General features: G+C 44.6%; 1 protein-coding gene across 1 annotated transcript in view; it reads left to right on the top strand.

The window, feature by feature from the left end:
• Positions 1–21451, top strand: part of ADRA1B (adrenoceptor alpha 1B) — a 60930-nt gene that overhangs the window by 1407 nt on the left and 38072 nt on the right. The gene's annotated exons all lie outside the window — the stretch shown is intronic.

Raw genomic sequence — 21451 nt, forward strand, 5'->3', positions numbered from 1 at the left:
CTCAGCTTTTGGGATTACTGATGAGCTTACTATAAAGTTTTCATGGGTTTGGGGTTTTTTATGCAGTCTGTGTGTGTTTGGAGGCTGGGGAATATTGTTTGTTCTGCAAAGGCTTTGCAGAATGGGTAGCTGGCTAAGAACCAACTCAGGTGTTAGCAGAACATGCTAAGGGGAGGTACGAGTTACTCGAAATAGAACCATGGGAGGAAAATCTGGTATGTGGAATGACTCATTCAACTGCCTTGGCTTAATAATTAAAAAGGACACTGGACTTGAACATCATACCAGCATTATTTCAGTTGTAATGATGTGTCGGCTAAGGCAGTGTCTGTCACTAATGCAGCATACAAAATAGTTTGTAGTTACCGCAGACACGGCATTTGGGAAGCAGAGGCAGCTCGGACAAGGGAAGGCAGTTTTCATTCAGCATGTCCAGGGCTTTTGCAGAGACCCACGGTCCTCTAAAGCTTTGCAGAGGCTGCGTTCTGCCCCCATCCCTTACCACTTCCTCTCACCTCCACGTACTCCCTTCATTATGAGTTAGTAAGAGCATTTTATGCCTCACACCCCCAATCAACCTTAATCTAAAGCTCTGAGATTTGAAAGAGAAGGTTGATGGTCAGAGGATTATCCAAAAATATCCCAAAATGTCCCAAACTCTGGTGATTGATGGAATGCTCAGAATTAAATTATAGTTGCCCCTCACCTTCAGCTGCTAGATATCAAATCCTGCTAGTATGAAACTGAGCCCTTCCTATCCTATAAGCATGTGCCCATCTTCATTTGACTGGGGAGTCCTACTAAGTGAGTTGTTCAAAACGCTACCTGACTTCCTCTAAGGATGAAGCCAAGGTATGGTTAGGAGGTAAACCTAGAAGAGGATACTGTGCCATCGTGTCCACATAGCTCAGGAAACACTTGTCCCTTCTCTGAGGCAGCGATTTGCTTTAGTTTCTTTTCCTGTCCCTGGGGGACGCTCCAGAAAATGAATGGAGGGAGGTGATCATGGCAGTCATGTGCTATGATATCAGAAGAGGCCACGGCTGCTACGTGCCATGGACCACTAATGCTGCTGTCACACCAGGGGCTCAGTTGCAACCGAACATAACCAATCCCTCAAGTCACAAAAATCCTAAAGACACACTGCTTCCAAAAGAAAGAGCCAAATAGAAAGAGGGCAAGCAGATGTCAGGAGTTTCCGTTTAAGAATGACAAAGAAGAAAAGCTGTTTAACCTACTCTCATATTGTAATTTCTAAGGCTAGCTTTTGAGCTAGTGCCTTTCAGAAATATTTTCATTGTGTTGAGCTGAGAGGGTTCGTAGCTCTATACAGAGTAGCGGTCACATCCCACTGCCCAGCATTCTTTTCTTTCCTGAGGTCTCAGGGCCCTTTTGCAGGCCTGTCCAGTTAAAGTGCATAACAGTTCACACTGCACTGGACCATACAAAGGTCATGGTCACACAGGGTGATTTGGCTACTAATTAGCCATGTGACCTTGGGCAAATGATGACTGCTCTGTGAGCCTCAGTTTCTTCACCTGTAAAGTAGGGCTAATTGCTATTTGCTCCATGGGGTTTGCGCTAGTGCATGGAAAGGACTTAATACAGTGTTTGGTACACAGCAAATGCTCGATTATAGATATAATCCTATCCCTGTTATTAAAGGCTCAGAAGGGAACTATTGACTAGATCTTATCCTTTCTTCCTTCTTCCCCTGATCCTCAACTGACAGAGGCTGTGACCAGAGCATCCTCAGGAAAGACAAGGTCCCAGCAAGATGCGGGAATGAATCACAGTTGCAGACTTTCACTTTAGGGGCAAGGGAAACAAGTGAAAAGGCTGCCAACATGTTCCAATGGAAAGAGCACTGCTCTGAGGGTTAGGAGCAATAGAGTGTGTATGTGAGCTTTGCCATCAACTAGCTCTGTGACCCTAGGTGTTGCTTTACCTTCTGGGCTTCCAGTCTCACTTCCAGGGAACACCAAGGGCTGGACTAAATCAAGGGCCCTCAAACTTTAATAAAGATCAGAATCATTTGTGGATCTTAATAAAAATTCAGCTTCTAAGGCCTAACACATAGAGAAGCTAATTCAATAAATCCCAGGAATCACATGCTTAACCAGCCCACCACGAGGCTTTGAGAAGCACCAGCCAGGGGATCTCTCAGTTCCCTTTAGCCGCCAGCCTCCTGGACACCGAGGTTTTTAAACACTGCACAGGTTAGCACTTGCCCACCCACATGCTGGTGCAGGACAATGTGGCTGCTGTCTGCACTCCGCTCTTCACGCCCACCCTCAGTTTTCTCTCCCTTTATACGCTTTCAACTTCTGCCCTCTTTCTGTCCATCCCTTTCTGAGATCTTATCTTCCTAACAGCTCAGGTCCTTGGCTTCCACGCCACAGAAAGTGAGGCGTTCTTGCCACCTAGAGATTTATCAGAGCTTGTTTCTCTTCTGCTTGACTTGAACACTTTCTGGCCGGCCATTGTCTCCCAATGTGCTGTTCCTGAGCAGACTCCGTCCACACGCTTCTCCCGAGGACCTCCAGCCCCTGGAGGGTAAGGAATGTGGACTCCAGGCATTGAGTTTGGGATGGACTTCAAAAGTTACTCAAGAGTTTCAAACAGAGAAGGTATTTGATTAACATGTTCTTACCAATTTAGAAAGAGCATCTGAGCAAAATGGAGAGATGGACTTCTGCTTGCTCTGAGTTCAGATAACACCCAAATAAAAGTAACATGACGTAGAACAATAATTCCTTTGGAATCTGAAGCAGATTCCAAATTCTAAATTTTCCATGAAAGGCTTTTCACTCTGAAGAGGAGAAAGCAGATCTGGGGGGAGACAGCGGCTGGCAAACAGAGAGGTCCAGGTAGGAGTAAACCTCCAGTGGTGATAGACAGCCAGGTGCCTGGGTGGCACCAGATTTCTGTCTCTGTGTTTTTCTTCTCCATGGGAGAGGAGGGTTGGGATTCCTCCTGGGAAGGAAATAGCTTTGCCCCCTACAGGGTCCTGGTTAGGGGTTCCATTTGTTTTCTTTCCTCCCTTGTTTTTATTTTGGAGAGCATGGTTGGGCTGCCTGCAGAGACAGGCCTCCTATCTCCTGTGCAGCCCTCCCCACCTGTAACACCCTCCCTATCTCCTCCCCACCCTTTCCCTGTGGCTTCAACAGGGTTGGGCCAGGGACCAGCTCTCACTTACTCAGGAGCAGGGATGGATCCACCAAACAAGAACGCTTTTATTCAGCCCCTGGAATCAGGCCACGGAGGGACAGGAAATAATTGGAATATAATATAGCAGCATTTCTACTTGATGGGCCATGTGCAAGATGTCCAAGCAGTCTTCGGCTGCCTGGCATTATAATGAAGGCCAACTCCCACCCGCCTGGGGTGGTCAGGGTTCAAGAAGTGCCTGGGCTATTGAGGGATGTGCATCGCACTGGGGAGGGTGGGGGAGGGGTTTAAGATGGGAGTGGGGGTGGGTAGCAGGAAGCGCTGGGCAGCCAACTGGTAGCTGAGCTTGGTGTGTTGTTTAGAAAACACTGGAACCTTGCCTCGCTCCAAATCTTTCTTCCGTCTTTTAAAATGCTGAAAGGCACCAGGAAGCCATTATTGAACTAACTGCTTTTCCCTCCAAATAAATGAAGGTCAATTTCAAAGAAACAGTTGTGCTCTCTGTAGTACTGGAACCAAATCGGAATCCTTCTGTCCATTGATTTGTTTCTCTAGTTCTCTCATTCAGATCAGGCCTGATAAATTTCCACCTCCCACAGGAGCATAAGGGAGGGTGGGGGTCCCAGGGATGACTCAGAACAGAGCCACCCTGACAAACACAAGAAATTTCTGGTTCTGAGGTTTCAAAACACAGAGATTTGAGTTGCTCACAAGGAAAGTAACTGGGTTTGAGTGAGGGGAAATTTTATACACAGGGAACCCTTCCTAGGGGCTTCCCAGGTGGCAAAGAAACCAGTGGTAAAGAAACCAACTGCCACTGCAGGAAACATAAGAGACATGGGTTTGATCCCTGGGTCAGGAAGATCCCCTGGAGAAGGGCATGGCAACCCATTCCACTTCTTGCCTGGAGAATCCCATGGATGGAGGAGCCTGGTAGGCTACAGTCCATGGGGTTGCAGAGTCAGACACCAGAGAAGCAACTTATATGCATTCAAGGTTTCCTAGAAAAGGGAAATCTTACTGAAAGAAAATATATTCAGCCACCTCTGAAATCATTAATGAAGACTTCCTAAAGCACCTACTATGTACTAGACACTGTACTAATCCCTGGGTTCTTGTGCCAAAGCAAACATGGTCCCTGCCTGCAGGAGGCTCATAGTCCAGTGAGGTCATATTATCATAGAGCACATACTATGTACCAGGCATTCTGCTAGACCCTCTACAGACATTATCCCACTAATCCTCTCAGCTGCCCTGACAGGGGAGCTCCTTCTTGACAGAAGATACTGAAGCTTGGAGTGGTTAGACTTCTTGCCCAAATTCACACAGCCAGTAAATGATAGAGACAAAACTTGAATCCATGTCTGTCAGAACAGGTACTTACTTGGCCCAGTGCACAAAGGCGATGTCTGATCTTTTCGCTTTCTGGTCCCAACCTGCTCTCATAGCAAATGTTCTCCAGGAACCCCAGAGCCACCTTGTCAAAAGCTGATTATTCTAGTTCTGTTACAAAACCCTGTTACAAAACCTTGTATTCCCTTTTCACCCCTTAAAAAGATTGACTCATAAAATATTAGAGAAGATCATCCACATTCTAGTTCAAGGCTAGGCCTTCTCTTACCTCCTGTACTGTGTAGGATATGCGTCTCCCTACGCTGGGCATCTAGTCACCCCAACCAGGAAGAAAAAGTGGGATCTTGACCTTCATCTGGAAACCTGGTTCCACATCTTTATCATGCATTCATTCATTCACTGAATAGTTATATATTTATTGGAAGCCTACTAGGTCCGGGCATTGTGCTGCAGATCCAGTGGTGAGCAAAGCAGCTATTCCATGTTCTCATAGAATTTAGTTCTAGTGGGGAACACAGGTAATCTGAAAAATACCCACATGCAAATAAACATAAATGGTTTTAAGAAAAGGGGTGTGCTGCTATTAGAAGTATACACCAGGGATCAGTATATCACAGGGCTTCCTGAGTGGCATTTAAGCAGAACCCTGAACAGTTTGGAAGAGTTAATTCAGTGACAGAGCAGGGAGAAAAAGAGAGCTCCAGTCAGAAGGAAGGGCACACCTGAAAGTCCTGAGGCAGGAGCTGGCAAGGAACTAACAGAGCCTGGAGAATAGAGGGCCCACAGGTACGAGTCAAGGCTGGAGGTGTGGGCAGAGGCCAGGCCACGCCAGGGCTTTTAAGCCACATTAAGGATTTTAGGTTTTATGATAAATTGCACCAGCCACTACTGAAGGATTTGAAGCCAACAAGGCATACAGTATGAATTATGTGTTTAAAAGACGGCTCAAGCAGCCATATGGGGCACAGAGCAGAGATGAAGCAGTTGGAACATAATCCCAGTGAGAGCTAATGGCAATTTAGACTAGGCTGGTGGCAGTGAAGGTGGAAGGAAGATGGTTCAGAGACTTGGGGATGGATTGGTTATGATACAGGAGAGCAAGAGATATATCTGGAATATCCTTGAGGTTACTAGGTGAAACACAACCAAGATTCCTCCCAGGCTCTCCTCAGACCCCATTTATCAGGGCTCACAAGACACCATGATATGCCAGACACTCTTCTGAGTTGAGTAGGGGCTTCCCTGGTGGCCCAGACAGTAAAGAATATGTCTGTAATGCAGGAGACTAGGGTTCAGCCCCTGGGTTGGGAAGATCCCCTGGAGAAGGGAATGGCTACCCACTCCAGTATTCTTGCCTGGAGAATTCCACGAACAGAGGAGCCTGGCGGGCCACAGTCCATCAGGTTCCAGAGTCAGACACAACTGAGCAATTAACACTTATGAGTTGAGTAGACAAAATGTCCCAACGCAAAAGTCAGAACCCATCAGCAAACCCCCATGCTCAGTAGAAACATCTGGCAGGGAACTGCTTTCAAATGCATAGATTGTTGGAATTCCCCTTACAGACCCTTTGTATCAGACTCTCTCATATGGGACCATGAATCTCAACTTTTAACCAGTTCCCATAGGCAATTATATCACCAGCATAGCACCAGTCCCCCCGATGCCTGGTACCTGGAATGAACACTCCATGGGGAGCCAAGGGAGTTTGGTTAAACTTCGCCCAGTGTAGCCAGAAGCATCCTCAATCCTGCCCAGTCCTTCAGGCCAGTCCATATGGCAGAAGATTGAAGGGAAAGTGAAATCTTCAGGCTAGAGCCTGCCTGGAGAAGGTGAGTTGAGTGAGCACTGTGGAAGCCGGTCTCCAGTGTAGCGGGTACACTGCTCAACATTGAATATTCTGTACAGCTTATGATTCTCTCAGCCCCTCTGCAGAGCCAGTATCATCACCCTGTGTTTAGAGTTCAGAGAGGTTCATAAAATCTCCCAAGGTCACACAGCTAGCAAATGGAGTCTATCGGACTCCATATTTGGCACTCAGTAAACATTTGTTATATTATTCTTGCTATTGCTACAGTACTTCCAGACATTTATCTGAGGTCTAGTGCCCATGAGTGATAAAATTTGTACTGGCTCATGACAAAAATGAGAAAAAAAAGTTAGGAAAATTCTGTGTTTTTCCAAATGTACTCAATATAAATGACTGTTCTTTTATTCTAAAGACTATGTCCTATTTTGGGAAACTGAAGTAACATTTCTTTAATGGAATGATGGTAATGAGTGATGATGATAGTCACTGTGTCTGTGTGTGTGTGTGTGTGTGTGTGTGTGTGTGTGTATGCAGTGTTTACTTAACAAGATAAAAAGTTGGTAACCCTATGTTTGTCCCCACCAAAATTTTTTTGAAATTTCTCTATGAGTTTCCTAAAGTCTTAGAATCATGGAAGACATCGTGATGATTAGACATGAAAAATATTTGTGGAAGAAAGGAGGAGGAGGATTTATCCTCTCAGTGATGGATAAACAAATTAGCCTCAGCTTTGCTGTAATAGTCAGAGGCCTGGGGCAGGGGTTGGGGATGGGGAAGGGTGATGTGTGTAGGGTCATGATTGTCAGATATGATAGTTTGGGGGCCATTTGTGGAAGCACCCATTACTGCTGGGATGAAACAGCACAGAAATGCCAGCGGGCGTGTGTGTAGCTGCAGTGCCATCACAGATGGCCCTCGTAAGGTCTGTAATGCAGGCGATGCCTTTACCTGAGTGTGTGTGGCTCGTAAAAATAACGGATGGCCGTCAGGCCACACTGGGAAATTGCTTTCTCCCACATCTGCAGGATGTTTCCGCAGTCACTGTGCTCCCTAACCATGTCTGCTAATAATAATACTAATAGCTCCATTTATTAGGTCTTGCCGTGTGCCTGGCTTACACCGCAATGAGTGCTTTCCGTGCATTCTCTCATTCACTCCTCTCCAGAGACTTACCAAGTGGATACTGTTGTTGCCTTAATTTTACAGATGAGGAAACTGGAGTTCAGAGATTGAGTGATTTGGCTCAAGCTACGCAGCTGATTGAGGTTTCCCTGGTGGCTCAGACAGTAATGAATCTGTTTGCAATGCAGAAGACTTGGGTTCAAACCCTGGGTTGCGAAGATCCCCTGGAGAAGGAAATGGCTACCCACTCCAGTATTCTTGCCTGGAGAAGCCCATGGACAGAGGAGGCTGGTGGGCTGTAGCCCATGGGGTCACAAGAGTCGGACATGACTGAACGACTAACATTTTTACTTTTTCACTTTTTTCACTCAGCTGATTAATGCCAGAACCTGAATTCACATCTAGGCAATAAGATAAGACTGAAAGGATTCATTATCAGGGGGATCCTAGGTGTGGGACTCTAAGCCCTGATTTTTGGAAGCTCAAAGAGGCCCTAGGGAAAGCAGAGTCTATTCTGAGAAAGTGGAAAGGAAGGGCGAGTAGCTGCCTATTATTCAGCCACCAAGAGGCATCATATCCTGGTGAGAACATAAAGAATATAAAAATAATTGGGTCTTTCCCCTAGCAAGCTAAGTCACGATTTCTCTTTTATTATGAGTGCTTTAGACTTTTTTCAGCTTCTCAACACATGAGTGATGCCATATACCCTTTAAGGCTTTTATCAAATTTGGGCTTTGGGTTAAACACATAAAATCTAGAACACTTTTCACAGCCTAATTTCTGGCTGTATACATTTCAGAGCTGGATTCCCCTCTGCTCCACATAGGTGTGGTTGAGACCACATGCACCATAGGACTCTCTCCTCCCTTGAATCAGCCTCTGGTCCTACCTCTTGAAGTCACAAAGGCTGGCATCATGGACAAGAGAGTATTTCTAAAAGCTGGTTTTCCACTTTGCAGTAATCCTGACTAGTGATAACCTAGCCATACAAAAAGAAAATACTGCACACCGCATATGTATTTTCAAAAGAACCCAAGTGAATCTTTAACTCTTAGCTGGTTCCCCAAAATGTCCATGACCCCTATACTAACATGCACATGAAGGGAAATACAGCAGAGGGAAGTCGGAGTGGAAATACACAGTGGTCCTAACACGTTGCAAGTAATAGATCTTACTCATGAGAACTTTACAACATAGTTCAACCTGGAGGAGACACACTGGGATCCTTCCTGGGGCTTTGGAGGGCCCCATGAAGAGAGGAGCCCTGAGGTTAAGGAAGTGCCCATGGTCCACCCCAAACACTGCAGCAACGCTCTCTCTAGCAACCTCGCGACTTACATGAGAACTTCTTGTAGGCAGGGACCACATCTTTCCATCTTGCCTAATACAAGTGCTAGGTGAGTGCTGTGACTCAAATCGTTTGTCGTTTCCCCAAAAACACCTTGTATTTTCCTCCCCCATGTGTTTCTTCATACTGTCCCCTCTGGCAGGAATGCTCTTCCTGTACCCTTGAATATCCATATCCTGCCCACCTGTAGACCCCTGATTTTGTGGACACCTCTCTTAGAAATTTTTCCTGGCCCCCACCTCTTTCCCAGGCAGTGATGGTTGCCTTTATACCTTGTGTGTGGTGCTTGTCACGTTTGTTCATGGGAATCAGGACTGACAGGTACATCTTCAGCAGTGTTACCAGACTGCAAACCTCTGGAGGAAAGGGTCCAGGTTTCACTCATCTTCCTGTCCTTCAGGCCCAGAGACATGTACTTGCTAGACTCCCAATAAGAACAGCAACTGCAGCTCTGATTCATACAGTATGCACCAGACTTCACCTACTATTTGAACCTGCCAGTGACCTATCAGATAGGTATTAATGTTCTGGTCACTTTACAACTGAGGAAACAGATTTAGAGGTTACGTGACTTGTCCCATTCCTTGAGACCACCACAAGCATGTTGAAAGGAAACTGCCTTGACTGCTTTTGTGAAACCAAGATGTCAGTATGGGTCTGCTTATGGGGCCAATGAAGAAAGATTAGATGGGTGAAGACCAGCATGGACACAAGGTATGAGCTTGAAAATTAGACAGCATTTTAATTCTTTATGAAAGGTTGCCATTCCACTGCCTCTGGGAGACCTGTCTATTGCCAGTCAGTCCCCATTTTCCCTGACCTTCTCAGCCCTTGTCACCTCCCTCTCACCTCTGGGAGGGCTGTGGTCAGAGCTGATCACCACAGAAGTGGGAGAGGAGGGCACGATTCTGGTGACTCTACATCAGGGCCCAATTAAGACCTTTAGAAAGGTCCGAGATACTGAGAAGTGAATGCTGCCCCCAATTCCAAATGTAAAGTTTAAATTCGCCTCAGGCACACACACACACAGCCTTAAAATAAATGGGAAGAAAGCCAAGATTCTAATTTTTCCCAGGAAGTCTACTTTGATTTCTTTAACATCAAAGTGAAAGTGAAACTCTCTCAGTCATGTCCGACTCTTTGCAACCCCATGGACTATACAGTCCTCGGAATTCTCCAGGCCAGAATACTGGAGTGGGTAGCCTTTCCCTTCTCCAGAGGATCCTCCCAACCCAGGGATCAAACCCAAGCATCTCCTAAAAAAGTGAAGGTGCCCAGCAGCTCTGCTAACACTCTAAAGATACACTGAGTCTGTTTGTGGGTGACATAGCATTGCTCCATAATGGGGTGACCAGACATCCCACTTTGCCTGGGCCAGTCTCCTCTGTTACCAAGGGCTCTGATGATTACTGTAACCCTCTCTCATTCTCAAAAGTGTCTCAGTTTGAATGATAAAAGTGCCTTGATATTTTAACTCCAGGAGTAATGGTGTTTAAAGTAACAGCTGAGGATGCCTTGATTTCCCTGAGAAACCTTAGATGGGGGTGGGAGGAGTACGGCACCCAGGCCTCAGCAGGACAGAGAAAGATTAATAATGAGAGAACGAACTGGGCATGAACTTAAGGAGGAAAGACACAACTTCATGTGTGTGTTTTTGTGGGAAACGGATTAATGTAAAAGTTGGTTGTAAATGTTTGTCTTCATCAGTGAGTTTACCATTTGTGCACAAGTGAGTCACTGAGCTGGAATCTGAATCCATGGCTGTCTGACCCTAAAGACTTCGTGAGCGCATCCATTTCAGCACAAGGCAAATGGTGTTATCTGAATGATGAGTGTCTCCAGAATAGAGGAGACAGAAATAAGGTGGGCCAAAACGATATCTGAGGGAGGAAAAGAAAAGCGAGCTATGTCTTAGGGACTTGGCAGGCTGGAATGGCAGTAGGGGTGGGGCATCTCCAACCATCCTTCACGCCTGTCCTGGGACAACAGAGTATAGGTCAGCTCAGGGTACCATCCTCACTGGCAGGCTTGTGTTCTTAGAATTCTGTCAACAACACACTCGTGACCACACCCAGGGGCAGGACACGTGAGCCCCCTCGGAGCACTCAAGTGCCCTTCTGTGGTGTGAGCTCACAAAGTGCACTATAAAAGTCACACCAATGAACAGTTCACACTGAAACGTTCAGAAACAGAATGTCCTAACACAGGCAAGCGGACCGTTCCTTTCAGAGCCCCATTTAATTTTTTCCAGGGGTATCTGCCCACAGTGTCTTGTTCCCCTGAAGCTGGGATGCATTTGGGGCTTGGCTTAGCACACTTTTTAAAATTCCTCTTTACGACAGAGTTTCCTGCCAAGCTAACATGCATCGCTTAGGGGCTGAGCTCAGCACCCTGGCCATGCCCCAGAAGGAGGTTAAAATAGGACCAAGGGCAAGCCGGGCTCACTGTCATTCGCAAGCACGGGCCCCAGGGCTCACACCACCAGCTCAGGGCCGGGCAGAGATCCAGAGAGGCAGCTGGCGGGGGAGGACGGGGTGCCACCAACTGGAACAAACAAAAAAAAATTGCATCTCTGATTTCTATATTCAGGCCATCAATCACCCCCTGGCATCATGAGAAAGTGGTACCTGCTCCCAGGTACACCCTCAGAGAGTCATTTGCGGCTCCTTGTCCCCAACTCTTCAGAATTTATCTTAAACAGGGGCTCTTGAGCTTTTTTGTTCCATGGACCCCTTTGGTAATCTGGTGAAGCCCCTTCTCACAATAGATACATAAAATAAGATACACAGGATTTCAAAGAAAATCAATTATGTTGAAATAGCTATTATAATGTTGAAAAAACAAATTTATTGTGGAGTAAAACAATGTTCTTCTTTATTAACATATTAAATAAACAAGACCTAGCAGCAAGTCAAATAAATAACTACTATAATTTGAGGTAGTGACAAGTGGGAATATGTCAAGATATCTGCAACAAATGTAATATAACATCATAAATCTGATTTCTGCGGGTGACAAACCCTACTAATTCTTCTGTGGCTGGTTGCCTGCCTTCCTGCTGAAGAAAATGCTAACTTTCAACCAAAGATTAATTTTTTTAAAAAAAAAGAGAGAGGTCATTTTTCCTACCCTAATTCAGAAACTCCCTAACCCCAGAACAAGGACCGTGTCTTATGACATTATAAAGAGGTACTTTAGGACATGATGTTTTCTATACTGTGTTCTTTCAAATTGTATAGTCTTGGGACCACAGGGAACTTGTACACCTTTGTGCTTTATAAGTATCTGGCATGTTTACTCGTAGCAATTCTTAAATCTCATTTCTTTATTTAAGCACCATAATAAAAAAGCATATAGACTTTTATTTAAAACAGAAAGAAGAAAAAGATAGAAAAATTATTCTAACCACACCAGACCCCAGGTCCCCCTCTATCCAGCACCTTCAGTCTTTTTCTCCAGGAGCAAACATTGTTACCAGATTGCATATAGTTCCAGAAATAGTCTGTTTATTTGTAAGCACCCACATGCATACGTGTGTATGTGTAAATAGTTGAGTTGTATGTGTGTGGAATGTGTGTGTGCCTCCTGTGTATTTTTCCAAACGGTATCATTTTATAAACACAAGAGTGGAGGTTACATTTTACTCTCAACAGCGTATCTTGGACATAGTTCTCTGTCAGAATTCTATAGTTACTGCTTTCCTTTTCATGGCTGTGTAATCCGTTTATGGGGTATCCTACTTTATTTAGCATTTTCCCCGTTCATTGACATGAGGTTAATTTTGGGTTTTTCATACTGAGAACAGTGCCGCAATGAGGACTCTTGTCTCTGTGTCTGTGCCCACATACTCAGGATAAATTCCGAGAAATGGAATCACTGGAGCAAGAAACATTTGGTATTTTGGGTTTAACCTGATTATGTTCAAAAATTTACTGTCTAAGGAATTTAAAATATTTTAAAATGTAAAGTTGTTAATATGAGTAGGTTAGATTTATCAGGCAGGAGGGTTGTTCATGATATTGAAGTGCAAACGATAATTCACAGAATTATATATAATCTTATTTTTAAAAACTATTAAATTAGTCACCTGCAGGAGTATCATGAAGTGAGTAGGAGTAGATTTTAACTTTTATACGCCTCTGTGTTACTTCATATTTCACATTATTTCACGTGTGTGCCTGTGTGTATATACACAAATAGGACCACATAGTGCTTTTATCACTAAATATAAAGTATGGACTTCTTACCATTTCAATAAATCTCAATCATTTCAGTTTCTAATTTATATTTCACATCTTTTTAAGGATGTATCACAATCCATAATGAAAAGTGTGTGTGTTTAGTCGCCCAGTCATGTCTAATTCTTCTTGGCTCCATGGACTGTAACCTGCCAGGCTTCTCTGTCCATGGGATTTTCCAGGCAAGAATACTGGAGTAGGTTGCCATTTTCTCCAGGGGATCTTCCCAGCGCAGGGATGGAACTCATGTCTCTTGTATCTCCTGCATCAGTAGGCAGATACTTTCCCACTAACACCATCTGCTGCTGCTGCTAAGTCACTTTAGTCGTGTCCAACTCTGTGTGACCCGATAGACAGCAGCCCACCAGGCTAGGAAGTACCATAATGTGATTAACCAATCCACTTATGACAGTAGTGGTCAGATGACACACACAAGGTATCACATTCACAAGGCCCGAGTGTAGAATGCAAAGCATGTCCCTCTCACTTCCTTGGTTCCTACCTACCTAATTTCCCTCCACCTATCTAATTTTCCTCCCTGGAGGCAACTATTATTACCAGTTTCTTGCACATCCTTTCAGAAATATTCTAAGCATATAAAAATATGTTTATATGCTCTCTTTAATAGAAATAACATACTGTTTTGCACTTTGCTTTTTCGCTGAATAGTGCATCTTGGAGATGTTTCCACTTCAAGATAAACGGAGCAACTTCATTCTTTTTGTTAACTTCACAGTATTCCTTTTTTCCCCAATAGACTTCAATAGAAGAACATTTAGGTTGTTTCAACTCTTTTATTATTACAAACAACACTGTAGTGAATATTCCTATACATACTTCATTGTTTCCCACATAATATGATTAAAATCCTGGAAGTGGACTATTCTGAGGAAACTTTTAATTTTTTATAAACATTTTCAAATTGTTCTTCATAGTGATTGTACCAATTTGTATTTCCTTGACTGACATTTGAGAGTGACCACTCATTCCCTAATAGTTTGCTACCAAACTTTTTGATCTTGCCAACTTGATAGGTGAAATTTCTGTGAATGAAGTTACACACCTTTTTGTATGTTTGATAATCCATCCCCTCTTGATGTACGATTGCTTTGAGTTTTTAGCTGTGACAGATTTTCTTATACATGTATTTTTCCTTTAATATCTTTTGTACACTTGCTCTTCAGGATTGCCTTAGGATAAAATCCACTTTGAATGGTTAGCATCCAAAGGTAGACTCCTGTGAAACACCTCAGACACATTATCAGATTACCCTCTGGGAAGGATGTAGCTATTTGCACTCCCACTAAGTGTGTTTCAGCATAGCTAAAGAAACCACTTTTTATGCTGATAGCTCCTCACTGCCTGGGGAAGCTTCAGACATCTGTGTGACAAGTCAGCTTCCCCTCAGAGGTGATAAGATGGCTTGAAAGTTTCAAATCCTTCCAACTAATTTGGTGTCAGCCTTCCAAAGTTCAGGCTAGCAAGCCGCCCTCTTGGAACGCAACATCCCATCCATCAGGGGAGCCGAGCAAGCGGCAGCCTTGGAATGTGTATATTTCATACAGGATCCAAGAACAAAAAGCAGTCACCCACAGCGTTTAAACAGATTTGATCTTTCACAGGGCTGGCAGACCCACTGCGATCCACATCAATGGTTCAAGGCCCTGGGGCTCATGTACCCATTAAAAACAATAACTAAACAAGATACTCCCCCACCTCCCTGCCCACACACCCCAGAAAAACAGTCAGCTTTGAGGCACTCAAGGATGAGTTAATAAGGAAGGATTCCTTCAGGCACACAAGCTTGCCACACCCGACCATGAGGGCCTATGCGGATCCAGGAAATAGGAGTGGACAGTCTATATTTAGATGAGGGCATTTTAGCTGCAAAATTCAAATTGACTCTGGAAAATGCCAGCCTCATGAAGTGAAAATTGAATTGAGCATTACTTAAGAAGCAAGGAGAAGGCCTGTCAAGCAGATCCTGCTGGGGAAGAAGGCTTGTTGAGAGGCAGTCCAGGGGCCCTGGTCATCAGGGTGGTGATGTACTCTTGACTTTGAACTGCTGGTCTGGATGGAGAGGCAGGGTTATTTTCAGACTGTACTAAATCTAGAGGTGTTGGAACCAGCATCCTGGACGGGGAAGGGAGGAGGTGAACTTTGACCCACTGCCACCAAGTTGGGAGATCAAGAAGATCCTAAACCAGGGATTCTCAGAACCTCAGGAAAGCCTTTCCAGTCACCTGTCTCTGTCATGCCCATTGCTCCCTTCTCATCCACTAAAGAGGGCTGGCACCTTCCCTTCTCTGCGACATCCTTGGTAGCCCTTCACAAGTTATGTTTGACTGGCAGCTGAGAGTACTAGAAAGAACAGGGACATTGAAATCAGATGAATCCAGGTCTGAAGTCCTGACTCTGCAGCTCATCTCTTTAAGCCTCAGTTAATACATCTGTCAAACGAGACTGAGACCATCTCGTGGGATTGGAGTGAGGAATAAATAAGAAAATAGATGAAAAGGACTCAGCTGAGTCCCAGACACTTGTAAATATTTCAAAACTATTAACTATGAATATTTCAGCTATTAACATTTTGAAGCCTTTAATATAATATCAACTTTGCAGAATACATTTAATAAGTATCTGTTGACAAGATGGACTATGTGTTTGGGGGAAATAAAAATGGGATCAGTTCCTTCTCATTTAAAGATTAGGAGATCAAAAATAATTTGAGACACCATGATACCTATAAAGAAAGCTGAGCGCCGAAGAATTGATGCCTTTGAACTGTGGTGTTGGAGAAGACTCTTGAGAGTCCCTTGGACTGTGAGGAGATCCAACCAGTCCATCCTAAAGGAGATCAGTCCTGGATGTTCATTGGAAGGACTGATGCTGAAGCAGAAACTCCAATACTTTGGCCACCTGATGTGAAGAGTTGACTCACTGGAAAAGACCCTGATGCTGGGAAAGATTGAGGGCAGGAGGAAAAGGGGACGACAGAGATGGTTGGATGGCATCACCGACTCGATGGACATGGGTTTCGATGAACTCCGGAAGTTGGTGATGGACAGGGAGGCCTGGCGTGCTGCGGTTCATGGGGTCGCAAAGAGTCGGATACAACTGAGCAACTGAACTGAACTGAACTGGTACCTTTGACAGCCCTCCTTGGGACCTCCCTGGCAGCTCAGATGGTAAAGAATCCACCTGCAATGAAGGAGACCCTGATTCGATTCCTAGGTTGGAAAGATCCCCTGGAGAAGGGAGTGGCAACCCACTCCAGTATTCTTGCCTGGAGAAGTCCATGGACAGGCCATAGGATTGCAAAGAGTCTGACGTGACTGAGAGACTAACACACACACACACACACACACACACACACACACACACACACACACACACGACTCCTACATCCAGATTTAACCAATGTTAACATGTTGCTGAATTTGCTACCTATCTTCTTTCTTCTCTTAAGAAATAAAATGTTGCAAGTACATCTGAAAGGGCCCACTGTTTGTCCTGTTCATCTCTCTCCTTCTCAGAGGCAATCACCAGGCTGCCTCTGATTGAGTAGATTCTCTTCTCTACATTTTCCTAAATGGGTCCTCTCAGAAGGAAGGAGGAGAGTGGTCCAAAATGAGGCCTTGGATTAGATCAGTTCTGAGTTCAAATTCTGCTCCTGCTCCTTTACTAGCTGGGTAGCCTATAGCAAATTGCTCAACCTCTCTGTTCCTCCTCTTCCCCAGTATTCTCTAAAACTGGGACAAATAACACTTCACTGGGTTTTGTGAGGATGAGATAAGACTATTCATGTAAAGCAGCGGTTCACAATCAAGGATCAGTGTGCCCCGCAGGGGACACTTGGCAGTGTCAGGAGATGTTTTTGATGGTCATGACTAGGGTGTGCTATTGGCATCTAGTGGGAGAGACCAAGGATACAACTAAGAGCCCTACAGAACACAGAACAGCCCCCCACAACAAAGAATAACCTATCCCAAGATCTTGGTTATGCCAAAGTAGAGAAATCCTAATAGAAAGCATTTTATCATTTTGTAAGGGCTTTAAAACATTTATTCAATAAACATAATAAATTATAATTTTATTTGTTACGATATTGTGTTAGACATTTCCACATGCATTATCTCACTAGTAGTCAGTGAGTTGCTGCTTCTTAGTAAAAAGAATGATAGAAGGCAAACACTGTTGCTTCTGCTTATCTGAGGATATCTTATTCTAAGTGTTAAAGTGGTAAACTTAAAATATAAAATTTCAGGCTAATAGATTAACTGGAATTTGTTACTCAGATTCTAACCCTTCCTTGCTGTCTGTAAAGAACAAATTGTATCAGCACTTTCAGCCACAAAATGGGTTCATTTAAACCACAAATATTCCTTCAACCTAAGCAAGCCCAGGGACTAGCATAGCAAAAAATTAAAGCATCGTAATTAAGCTAGTCTTTTTGGCTCCTGTTCACGAGGACTGGCTCCCAAAACCCCAAGAAACTACAGAAGCGGGGTAGAATATGGGGAAAAGGAGAGAGGCCGTAGCGCTGCTTCTCTGATTCACCGCAGGCTCAGGTCTGGGCTATGTGCAGAGAGCACCCACTAGGAAAGGCTTTTGCTCCGAGTCTCTAAGTGTGGTCCCCGGCCCAGCAGCATCCACATCACCCAGGAGCTAGTGGAGATGATGCCCCAGACCTACTGAGTCAGAAACTGGGGGTTCAGCCAGGCAGTCTGGGTTCTCAAGTACTCCAAGTGATTCAGATGCACTCTCAAGTTTAAGAGCCACATTGGAGAAGGAAATGGCAACCCACTCCAGTGTTCTTGCCTGGAGAATCCCAGGGACGGGGGAGCATGGTGGGCTGCCATCTCTGGGGTCGCACAGAGTCGGACACGACTGAAGCAACTTAGCAGCAGCAACAGCAATCTAATAAAATGGGTCACAGTGAAGAATCTGCCTGCCAATACAGGAGGCGCAGGAGACTGAAGTTGGGTCCCTGGGTCGGGAAGATCCCCTGGAGGAGGAAATGGCAACCCACTCCAGTATTCATGCCTGGAGAAGCCCATGGACAGAGAAGCCTGGCAGGCTGCAGTCCATGGGGTCGCAAAGAGTCGGACACGGCCGAGCATACGCACAACCTAATAAGGCCACATCTCACATTCCCTGTGGGTCCATTTCCTGTTGCCCATGGCCCTCACTGCTGCAACAAAGCTCACAGAGCTCACTAATACCTGTTCAAAAGTGGAGGAGCTACTCTTTATTGGCATTTCTCTTGGGCTGGAAGCTTCACATATATTCTTTAACTTGCATAAGAATATGAGGGAGATACTGTTATCCCTTTTTCCAGATGAGAAAATTTCAGCTGAGAAAGCTAAACAGCTTGCCCAGGGTCATAGCTACAGAAAAGGACTGGAATCAGGATCTGAATCTAGGTCAACCTTCCACCAAATCCTATCCTCTTATCACACTGCCCACTAATGATGAAGAGAAACAGAACACAAACTCCTCAGCCCTGCTGGGGCCAAACTGTAAGCCTTGCCAAGTTAGTCTTTAGTGTCCCCGTCACCTGTCCTGGGGTTCACCTGGCCATAGGTAATCCCTTGGGAAGCTTAACCCCCAGTGACCTGATTCTTCCCCCTAGAAGCCAAGGCTGCCCACACTATCATGTTCTTCTAGCCCTTGCCTCATATCCTGGGACTTCAAATCCTCACTCTTCCTCTTACTAGCTGTGTGTCTTTGAAACTGACTTAACCTCTCTGTGCTCCTGTTTCTCATATGTAAATCAGTTATTGTAATACATTCATATCAAGGTTGTTAAGAGGATTAAATGAGATAATAAATATGAAAACATCTAGCCCAGTGCCTGTTGCATAGTAAAAACTAATTAACTCTTATTTTTTTTTCCCCATGCTTTACACACCAACAGCTATCAAAACTACTCAGTCCAGGCTTGATTCTATCGCAGTCTCATTTATTGGCCAATTAGCTACTATGAGGAGCTAATCTTCACTAAGGTATTAATTCATAATAATGGTTTTCTGTGTTTGCCTCCACCATACCATTTACACTTCAACCAGAGGCCCTTAGTCCTTGAAATTGTGCAGCTTGGGAGTGATTAAGGATGGAAATATTAGGGAATATGGAAGGCCAGTGGGGAGCCTTTCCCTATCCTTCATATTGCTCCAATGCAACTCTAATAGACAGGGAATCCTGGAGAAATGAGAAATGGGACAAGAGAGGGAAGTATGCCTTCAAGGTTGCATCTGGCTTTGAAGAGAAACAATGAGCTACTGGCATCTGAAGATCAGGATAGGTTGGAATGATACAAAAAAAAAGTGAAATCAAAGACTAATGAGCCGTTTGCCAACATTTAATACAATTGCTTGGTATCTGCGTGGTTGAATGTAATAAAGCTTCATTAAAAAGTAGTTATAACAACTAATAAGTCTTTAATTAAATTACCTTTCACTGGGCAAGCTGCTTGTGAGGTCCTAATTAGGTTATTTGCTGCCACTGGCCTAGCCTGGGAACAAAAGAAGATTCTATTATGTCCTCCATGATCCCTAGAAAGCCAGATCCCTAGTCTCACGCAGAAAATGCTGAGAGGCTCTGAATCTGAGGGCAGCTGGTCTCAGACAATCTCAGCTCTCCAAAAACCATGATGTGTGGCCAGAGTGAAAGCCCTTAATAGGTCCCACTGCTCTTAGGAGCCAGACAGTTTAAAAGGATGGAAAGGGCATTTAAAGATGGAAATTCTAAGAACTTCATATTACAAAAGAGGGCCTAAGAAATGATTTATTCAAGGTCTTCCAGCCAGGAGCAATGTCCCCTCTCCACAACCTCCTCCTGCTGTGGTCTGGAAAAGACATAGAACTCGAGCTGCTAGTATGGACTTTCATTTGGGAAGGAAGAGAGAAACAAAAGGCACTGGCTTCTCAGAGGCTCCTGTCTTTGAAGCTGTGTGTGTGTGTGTGTGTGTGTGTGTGTGTGTGTTTGATGTGCTGAAAGTAGTTCAGTCTCAGGTAACTGAAGACCTACTTACAGTGTGGGTTGAGCTCTCTCCAAAACCACCAGTGCATTGCTGCCACAACGATCTTCCTAAAATGCAGATCCAGTCACACTAGCATCCTGCTGAACTACCAGCGGGTAACTTCTGAGCTTCTGAGCATGGCATAAATATTTTTCCACAGTTGGACCCCATCACTCAAGACTGGAAAAGGAGTACGCCAAGGCTGTATATTGTCACCCTGCTTATTTAACTTCTCTGCAGAGTACATCATGAGAAATGCAGGGATGGAAGAAGCACAAAACAAGCTGGAATCAAGATTGCTGGGAGAAATATCAATAACCTCAGATATGCAGATGACACCACCCTTATGGCAGAAAGTGAAGAAGAACTAAAGAGCCTCTTGATAAAAGTGAAAGAAGAGAGTGAAAAAGTTGGCCTAAAGCTCAACATTCAGAAAACAAAGATCATGGCATCCGGTCCCATCACTTCATGGGAAATAGATGGGGAAACAGTGGAAATAGTAACAGGCTTTATTTGGAGGGGCTCCAAAATCACTACAGATGGTGATTGCAGCCATGAAATTAAAAGACACGTATTCCTTGGAAAGAAAGTTATGACCAACCTAGATAGCATATTCAAAGCAGAGACATTACTTTGCCAACTAAGGTACGTCTAGCCAAGACCATGGTTTTTCCAGTGGTCATGTATGGATGTGAGAGTCGGACTGTGAAGAAAGCTGAGGGCCGAAGAATTGATGCTTTTGATCTGTGGTGTTGGAGAAGACTCTTGAGAGCCCCTTGGACTACAAGGAGATCCAACCAGACCATTCTAAAGGAGATCAATCCTGGGTGTTCTTTGGACGGACTGATGCTAAAGCTGAAACTCCAATACTTTGGCCACTTCATGCAAAGAGTTGACTCACTGGAAAAGTCTCTGATGCTGGGAAAGATTGAGGGCAGGAGGAGAAGGGAACGACAGAGGATGAGATGGCTGGATGGCATCCCTGACTCGATGGATATGAGTTTGAGTGAACTCTGGGAGTTGGTGATGGACAAGGAGGCCTGGCGTGCTTCGATTCATGGGGTCGCAGAGTCAGACACGACTGTGCAACTGAACTGAACTGAAGACTGAATTTTCTGAACTGCCAGTAAATGCACCAGGATTGCTGTCACAAAGATGTCTCATTAAAAAATATTAAATATAAAAGTTAAATAGAAAAAAAAAAAGCTAAGCTTTATGCCCAACAAACAGGAGTCCCAGCTTTGCCCTCACTAGTGGGCAGCCTTGAGCAAATTACTTCCTCTCTCAGCTCCCACCTTCTGCCTATAACATGGGGATGACATTTGACTTCTCTCATCAGGGAAATAGGAGGATTAAGTGACAGTAAAGCAGATGAGCCACAGGGG

This window comes from Ovis aries, chromosome 5, assembly GCF_016772045.2.
Source record: "Ovis aries strain OAR_USU_Benz2616 breed Rambouillet chromosome 5, ARS-UI_Ramb_v3.0, whole genome shotgun sequence".
Taxonomy (NCBI): domain Eukaryota; kingdom Metazoa; phylum Chordata; class Mammalia; order Artiodactyla; family Bovidae; genus Ovis; species Ovis aries.